The sequence below is a fragment of the Pygoscelis adeliae genome, unplaced genomic scaffold, assembly GCF_000699105.1.
Source record: "Pygoscelis adeliae isolate BGI_AS28 unplaced genomic scaffold, ASM69910v1 Scaffold38, whole genome shotgun sequence".
NCBI lineage: Eukaryota > Metazoa > Chordata > Aves > Sphenisciformes > Spheniscidae > Pygoscelis > Pygoscelis adeliae.
The window spans coordinates 22058553-22067785 of record NW_008825614.1 but is presented as its reverse complement, the minus strand read 5'-3'; the positions used below and the strand labels follow the sequence as shown (position 1 = coordinate 22067785).

Genomic DNA, 9233 nt, shown 5'->3' with positions numbered 1-9233 from the left:
TTTAAGATTTCCTTCTTGAAGAATGTCCAGCCTTCCTGGACTCCTTTGCCCTTCAGGACTGCCTCCCAAGGGACTCTGTCAACCAGGCCCTTAAACAGGCCAAAGTTCGCCCTCCAGAAGTCCAAGGTAGTAGTTCTGCTGACCTCCCTCTTTACTTCTTCAAGAATCGAAAACTCTTATCATTTCGTGATCGCTATGCCTAAGACAGCATCCAGGGATGGAGGGATGGTATAGACTGCAAGCTGAACATGAATCCACAATGACTTTCCTGTAAAAGTGGCAAAAATCATCATGGGATGTATAAATAGGATTACAATCTTCTAGACAGGTGAAGTAAACCTTTTGCTTGACCCCACATTGCAGAGTCCTTAGCTGCAGGCAACAAGCTCCAGCAAAGATTTTGCCAGAGACTGAAGAGAGTCTAGAGGGAGCTTGGAGAATGACAACAGGTCAAGAAAACATGACTTGCTAGGAAAGACTGAGTAAATGGGGTCGATTTACCTATAGAAGGGAAGATCATAGAATCATAGAATAGTTTGGGTTGGAAGGGACCTCTAAAGGTCACCTAGGCCAGCCCCCTTGCCGTGGACAGGGACATCTTCAACTACATCAGGGTGCTCAGAGCCCCGTCCAACCTGACCTTGAACGTTTCCAGGGATGGGGCATCCACCACCTCTCTGGGCAACCTGGGCCAGTGTTTCACCACTCTCAGCGTAAAAAATGTCTTCCTTATATCTAGTCTCAATCTACCCCCCTTTAGTTTAAAGCCATTCCCCCTTGTCCTGTCACAACAGGCCCTGCTAAAAAGTTTTCCGCCATCTTTTTTATAAGCCCCTTTTAAGTACTGAAAGTCTGCAATAAGGTCTCCCCGGAGCCTTCTCTTCTCTAGGCTGAACAACCCCAACTCTCTCAGCCTTTCTTCATAGGAGAGGTGTTCCATCCCCCTGCTCATTTTTGCGACCCTCCTCTGGACCCGCTCCAACAGGTCCGTGTCTTTCTTATGCTGAGGGCTCCAGAGCTGGACGCAGTGCTCCAGGTGGGGTCTCACCAGAGCAGAGTAGAGGGGAAGAATCCCCTCCCTCGACCTGCTGGCCACGCTTCTTGTGATGCAGCCCAGGATACAATTGGCCTTCTTGAGACCAATCAAAAAAAACGATTGATGGGAAAACTTGAGCCTTCAAATCTGTGCAAACCTGCTGCAAAAAGAGGGAGGAAAACATTCTCTTCATTCGTGTTGGACAAGACAAGGGAATAGCTCTAAACCAAATCAGTAAAGATGAAGTGAGACATTGGGAGAGCCTATAAGGAAGGATAGAGCACCTCTGGGAACTGGCAACACGGGAAGGTCTTCTTACACCTGGAGATGGTAGGACGAGCTAACACTGGTCAGGAGCCAATACTGTGTCCAGTCCTGTTTAACAACTTCATTAATGATCTGAATGATGAGGCAGAGTGTATCCTCAGCAAGTTTGCTGATGATACCAAACTCGAAGTACTGGCTGATACACCAGTGGGTCATGCTGCCACCCAGAGGGACCTGGACAGGCTGGAGAAATGGGCCAACATCACAGAACTGTTGAGGAGACCATCTAGGCCAACCCCGCCTGCTCAAAGCAGCATCAGCTACAGCAGGTTGCCCAGGATTGTGTCCAGTTGGGTTTTAAATACCTCCAAGGATGGAGGCTACACAACCTCTCCAGGAAACCTTTGGCATTAGACATCCATAAACTGGAGTCCCTCCTTGGTATCTAACCAGCCACATCATCAAAGTGCAGGCGGTGGCTGTTTATGGGATGGGAGGAAGGGGTCACACAGGCAATGTGGTCTATTGCAAAAGTGGTCACAGACACAGAACTTCCAGACTCGCAAACAACTTCCAGTCTTGCATTTGCATGCATCCCAGGCTGAGCATTAACTCTTTTCAGGACAAGTCCGTCACATTGTAGGAAGGACCTCCAGATTCCTCAGGAAAGAGCATTAGGAACTTGGCTGTGGATTCAGTGGGACTTTCTGGCAGGCTAATAGCCAGCTGAGGCCAAGACCAGGCATCCAGGTGAATTCCTTGCCCTGAATTTCACAGTGAGATGTCGGTGCTGCTGGGCTCCTCACCAGGATTTCTCGTGCCTGGGTAATGGCACTGCTACCACAAAGCAGACTGTTTCTGTTTACTGTTCAGCTCTAGAAGTATAAAATCACAGACAGTTTGGATAATAATTAATGAATGCATGGGGTGGTGAGAGCAATGGCACTCTTGTACTCTATTCCCAGCTCTACCACCACCTTGCTGATGGAGAAGTGCCTTCACTGGAGGCTTCAGAAGTGATTAGCAATGACGACACCTCCATTTCTGGATGATCAACTAGAGATACATTTTTCCAAGGCTTTTAACCCAGAAAAAAATCCTTGTACCAACCAGCCTGACCTTCTTCATAAAGAGAGAGCAGATCATTCCACACAAATCATCTTTACACAGCAACCCCTACAGCCTCTGGTCAGACCAGGTCGCCTCTTCCCATAAGAACCTCTCTGAGGCGCCAGTTAATGAAGGATCAGCCCCAGCCACTCCGTTAGGAGAGCTGCGTCTTCTCACCTCTTGAACTTTGCTGTTTGATCTCTCTGTTGCCTCTTAACCTTCCCTCAGATGAACTAAACAGATCGACTCCCTTTCATTTCTCACTAGGATACATGTTTACCAGCAAACACAAATCACAAGAAGGGAGAATACTCAGTATTTTCTTGCTTTCCATACAGCTGCCTCCATTTCCCTGCCCGTAAAATGGATAGACAGATACAGAGCCCTCCTTTTTGCAGGACTAACTTGATTAATATGGAAGTGTTTTGAAGCTGTGAGATGAAAGGGCATATTTGCAAAGCGTGCTTCTTTTCCAAACCCCCTCTAACAGTTTGTCCCCCAGACTCGATTCTGTCACTCATGTCACAGACATGCTGCTTTCGAGCTTCTCTTCTCAGGGATTTTCTCAATTATTAAAAACAAAACTCAATAAACCTTTATGCTGTTCATCTGGAAAAATGCCCCTTTCCTCTTTCTCAGAGAGCCTGAATTTATGAACACACTCTACTGCTGAAGTACTTTTTTTTTTTTTTTAAATCAATGGTTTTAACATTGAGTTGGTGTAATTGCACAAATCCCAGAGTGCTTGCTGAGCCTCGTAACACAACTGTCAGAGGTCAATCAGAATAGCTGTAGGGGATGACTTTTTTCTTTTTCAGTCTGTGCCTTTGAGGTAATTTATGCTCCTCTGGATCTTTTGTGATGTTTGTAATATTAACGTCGTGTTCTCAGGTGGCTTTGGGCAGGCAAGGCAAGGAAGCAGTGCTCAGGAGCTGAAGAAATGACTGGCAGGAGAGCGGTCCAGGAGCAATGCCCTGCATGCAGCGGGGCCGGGGAAGCAGCTACACATGCTTCCTCCCACTTTGCTTCCCAATTAAGTTTTAATGCTGATGGAAGGTCCTTGGAGAGTGAAGTCATCTCTGTCCCCATGGCCTGAGGAGCACACTGTCTAGCCTACGTTGACATGGCACAAAATATGGCAACAACAACAAGAAAAAAAACCCAGGACGTTATATCTGTAATCAGACCTTGTACAAATTGAATTGGCTTCCAGAAACTTCTAGAGACACATATGTAGTACTTGACAGGCACAATGTCACTTATGACTGTAAACAACCTGATTCAACACACTGAAGCACACTCTTGTCTACCCTCCTCCAGCTGAAGTGTACTACAGAGCGAAGCGAACGCCCACAGCCTGAAGGCATCGTGGAGTAGGTGCAAAGTAAAAACAGCATGGATTATCTCAGAAACGAGCTGCTTCTGCTATTTTGGAGATTTGCTAAGAAACAATGAGAAAAATTCTCATTTTTGCATTCTTCCTCATCAAAGTCTTATTTCAGGAAAGCATCTGATCACTTTCTAACAGATTTAGTTTATTTTTCCTGCTGTATAGCTGCCATCATCTCCAGGAGCAGAGCAGTTTGTCTCAGGAACAGATACTATCAGGACAGGCTGCGAAGTCAGATAGTGGGATAAGACATCCATGACATTTTATGGAGATATATACTGAGCCACAGAGTCAGTTGGTTCGCTGTGCTTTTAATTTGAGTGACACTAAGGGCTCTGGCTGGCCTCAGCACACTTGATCGCAACCTTCGCTTAATCTTGGTTTTCCACCAGATCAGCAACACTATGCAAACCCAACAGGAACAGTTTCTGCCTAACCTCTTCTTTCATCAGTCAGTCATTCCCAAGATTTGCAGCTAACAGCACCCATCAGGTACACCAGACCCTTTCTTGTCAATCACAAGGCACCTCCATTCCCAACAAGCTCATGAAGGCTCCATCTAAGACCTCCTACTGACATCAGAGGACTTTAGATCTGATAGACTGTCACGCAACATAAATGAGAAGGAAACCATAAGCAACAGAGATGGGAAGAAATGAATGTCTGCAAGTCATCTGTATACATTTCACATTACACAAATGTCTGCATATCAGACAAGAAGAACAGAGGTAAGGTAAGCAATCTGGAAGCCTGTCATGTTCCTTTCATGTCAGTCCCAGTTGCCACTTCAATACACAGACTTTTCTTCCACATCGACCTGACTGCATGTCTTCTCACAAAAGAACTGAAGACAGTCTTCAAATCCTGCTAAGTGGCACCAGAGACAGGTTGGCCTTAGGCAAATGCCAAGAATAAGGACTGTATGAGATTCAACAAGGCCAAGTGCCAGGTCCTGCACTTGGGTCACAACAACCCCATGCAGCGCTACAGGCTTGGGGAAGAGTGGCTGGAAAGCTGCCTGGCGGAAAAGGACCTGGGGGTGCTGGTCAACAGCCGGCTGAACATGAGCCGGCAGTGTGCCCAGGTGGCCAAGAAGGCCAATGGCATCCTGGCCTGTATCAGAAATAGGGTGGCCAGCAGGAGTAGGGAAGTGATCGTGCCCCTGTACTCGGCACTGGTGAGGCTGCACCTCGAATACTGTGTTCAGTTTTTGGCCCCTCACTACAAGAAGGACATTGAGGTGCTGGAGTGTGTCCAGAGAAGGGCAACGAGGCTGGTGAAGGGTCTGGAGAACAAGTCTTCTGAGGAGCGGCTGAGGGAGCAGCTGGAGGAAAGGAGGCTGAGGGAAGACCTCATTGCTCTCTACAACTACCTGAAAGGAGGTTGCAGCGAGGTGGGTGTCGGTCTCTTCTCCCAAGTAACTGGCGAAAGGACGAGAGGAAATGGCCTCAAGTTGCACCAGGGGAGGTTTAGATTGGACGTGAGGAAAAATTTCTTTACTGAAAGAATGGTTAAACATTGGAACAGGCTGCTCAGGGAAGTGGTTGAGTCACCATCCCTGGAAGTATTTAAAAGACGTGTAGATGAGGCGCTTAGGGACATGGTTTAGTGGCATGGTGGTGTTGGGTTGACGGTTGGACTCGATGATCTTAGAGGTCTTTTCCAACCTTAATGATTCTATGATTCTAGATATATTTTGTTTAGCTTGGGAATCTCAGATTCATAGACCCCCTGTTTAAGCTGTATAAACTTCTTGAGAGCAAAAGTAGCTATTTAGGGCTGCTAGAAAAAGTCTTCCATCAAAAGGATCACAGATGCCATGGAAAGATGGATGCCTTCCCTCTTCAAAGCACAAGGCAGCACACACTGAAACAGTTTGGCTCCCAAAAGCAGCAGCCAAGTGTGATAAATGACAAAGTGACTGCACTAGCAAGGTCAACCCTCAGGACCCAAATTTCTTTTCACCTGGAGAAGCAATCAGGCTTCCTTGATACTGAGGTATTTAGATCAAGAGAAAAGAAGGAAGACTTGTCTTTAGGAGACCAAAGATGTTCTGGAGTCTACCGCCACTGAGTTGTATGTAACGTTTTCTACTGTTCAGCTCCAGGCTATATGGATGGCAGTGCTTAGATGACTTAGTGCCGGGTCACTGTTAGCTCAGTTTGATCGAAATGTGATGTCACCCTTCCTATTTTTTAAACTGACATTAAAATGATGGTTAAACAACATTTCTTCCAGCTCCTGCAGGAGAACATGACAGCTTCCAACCCTCAATTTCCCCAGTACAAGTGCTCTGAAACAGCGCCTGTTCCAATCCGCCAAGGGTTTTCTTTCTTTCTTTTTTTCCTGCATTGCCTTCTTCTGTTTGCTGTTTTGTGCCATGTTGTCTACTTTTTGTGAACCATGCATGTAAAATGGTCTTAATCTATCCATATACTAGACAAACACAGAAGTATTACATATTTCAGTGAACAGACAAATGAAATTTCCAGTCAGTTCAGAATCCAGGTTTCATCTGCCTTTTCACTGGTTACAGAAGATGAATATTAATGATTATTTGCTGTTAAAAAAAACAGGGAGGAGGAACACAGAGAAGAGGAAACTGGTGTCTAGTTTGCTACTGTGAAGTTAGAGTAAACTTATTAATTACAGAAGATGTATATGCACGAATGGACAAAGACCAACTGCAACACACTAGGTCAGCTTAACAAAATTAGAAATAGCACTTATAAATTTATATCGGATTTCAACAGAATAAGGAAAAACACATCTGAGGACGGCAACCGGTTTTGAGTCCACAGGAACACCTTGATTGACAGACCTGCAATACTTTAGGGGAAGGAGATGCAGGGTAAAATGGAACGCGTGAATTAATCAAGTAATAGATTCCTAAATCCCAGGATCCCGCTACCCCATAACCCAACATCACTCACTTCTTATGCACCACTTCCCAAAGTAGAAATACAGCTATTCAACACACACGATCAGAATACACATCGGCCTAAGTTCTCATCTACACGAATGTACACTGGTAGTCATATTATAAATAAATCCTGCAGAAGGCTAAATGAGAAACAGCATGGTCTAGTGAAAAGACACAGTACACAGTGGGAAATTCAAGAATCTACTTCTAACTTTGGTAGCAATTCATCAAGAAACAATAAACAACTTGGTATCTTCATATCAGGTTTCCTACCAAGACCATGGGAGATGACAGCAGTCAGTTAAGCACGGTGTAAATCAAATCAACAGATGGATGTGGAGAGGACAGAATTAAAAAAAACTATCACATTGGCCATATGACAGACAGCAGCCTCTGAAGGCTAATGTCCGGGGGACAAAAAGATTGAGGGGGGGGGGTTGTTCTGCTTGTGTTTTTTGGTGGTGGTTTTTTATTTTAAGTGGGAACTGAAAGAAAACCAAAGAGATGCTGTGCAGCAGTTTTCAAGTTTTTTTCCAGTGAGAAGTCAGCACTCAGGAAGGCAAAATGAAACATGCTCAAAAATCAAAATGTCAGTGAACGTGGGCAGCTCAGGTCAGCCACCTACTCAGGATGCTTAGTCTTGACAGGAGCCGAAGGGTGGCTTGGGGCATCCCCTGAATGCCCTGGAAGAAAAGGCCACCTTTGAAAAGACAGAAAGAGGAGGCCACAAACCCACGCACCCAAGGTGAAAAATAGAGATATCTGCAAACATTTCAGGGATACAGAAAGGAGAAGACAGTTCAATACAATCCCAAGCAGTGACTAGCTGGAACATGAACACAGAGCCAACTACTGTGTAACCATCACCTAACTATGAAATCATTAGCCTTTGCCTTCCCCCAAGAATATCCTCAAAGAAAGGTCAAAAAACCACAGTGGCCACATTTACTTATGCACCCATGCAAAACACCTTAGGAATACTGCATCCAAATAAATACTCATTGCCTTCCCCTCTTCATATAAATCATCTAGCTCTTGAAGATGCAAGGAGGGCCAGCTTGCACACACCACCAGCCTCTGCTGACAAGAGCCCTTTTGACATTTCTATTCATTGCTCTGCCCATTGTGCTTCTACAGTTACTCCAACTATGTATCTTCACACAAGACTACAGGCGGCTTCCAAACAATGGCCATGCTGTGAGATAAAGTAAAACCAAGTAGCAAAAATACATGTGCTCCAAGAATGAGAAAATGCAGAAAGATCCTCGGGATTGCACTGGGTCCTCTGGCCACCCATCACGAATCACAGCCTGGAGTCAGCAATGGCTGTGAGCCAATTTGCCTGCCAAATTAAAGTGAGTTTGCTGAAAAACCTCCATTGAACCTGCACTGGGCCACTGTACACGTTGGAGAATAAAAAAAAGCACGTTCAATTTTCCAACTCACCCACCTTCTCCAAGACCCTATACTGATGGAGAACATGGAGGAAAGGGAAAGAAACTACCATACCTTCCCTGCAAAATGGAGCTAAAAGTGGCTTGTGAGGCTCTGCCAAGTTGGAGCAGCTGAGATTAGAAAGCCAGCAGGTCTCAGTCCTCAATTCAAATATCTGCTTTTGTTGATCCCTTGATTATTTCAAGTGGTCCTTAACAGCACACCAATTCACTGTTCACAGAAGGACTTTCTGTATTTTTAAACCGCAACATGATCTCTCTAAGTCAGGAGGGAGGGTGACCACCTTGGCTACCTTTATTTTAACTTTTCCCCTCCCCAAATAAAAGCCATCAAAAAATAAGAAGTTTTTAAAGCAAGGGATGCTCCTCAGTAGGTGCAAAGTCACAGGCAGGCAAGGAATTGCTGGGGTTGCTTGTAACAAATCAACAGGATGAAAATTAAGTAACGTGGACTGAAGACGAACAAGCAATAGAGATGTTTTTGACCACAGACATTCACCAGAGGGATGCAGCAGAAAAATACAGCAACAAATTTGCCTAAATCCTAGGAAAACACGCTAACAACCACCTCTCATCAGCCGGGGAGGGGAGGCTCTCCACGATGGAGCGGAGCCTCCTGCCACATCTCCTGCCTGCAGCAGAGCGCAGTAGGCAAGCGCAGGATTAGCATAGCAGGAGTAAAGAGATTTCACCACATTTGAAGGCTTACAGGCAAGGACAACAAGAAAGTGCACACGAAGCATCTGGATGTGTAAATATGTGCTGTCAAAGGAGCTTGTCTTCTCCAGACCAGCTCCTCTCAGAAAGCATTTGCCGAAGAGATGGCAGATACAGCTAACAGCACGAGGCAGCCTGTGGAAAGCTAAACTCATCACCTTCCCAGCTTTCTTTCACCCTAACGTCAGATATATCTTGGGGTACATCCACCACCATGCCGAGAAAAACCGTATCGGTCAGGTCTGCTCTGACACAGCCTCCAATCAGTTATGAACCAGAGACCATAAAAAGCCCCATTTCAGCTCATTTCCCAGCTTCGGTATCGTTCGCTGCACA

At 45.5% G+C, this 9233-nt stretch overlaps 1 protein-coding gene across 3 annotated transcripts in view; it reads right to left on the bottom strand.

Annotated features, from left to right (window-relative positions):
- Positions 1-9233, bottom strand: part of TSNARE1 (t-SNARE domain containing 1) — a 530032-nt gene that overhangs the window by 419888 nt on the left and 100911 nt on the right. The gene's annotated exons all lie outside the window — the stretch shown is intronic.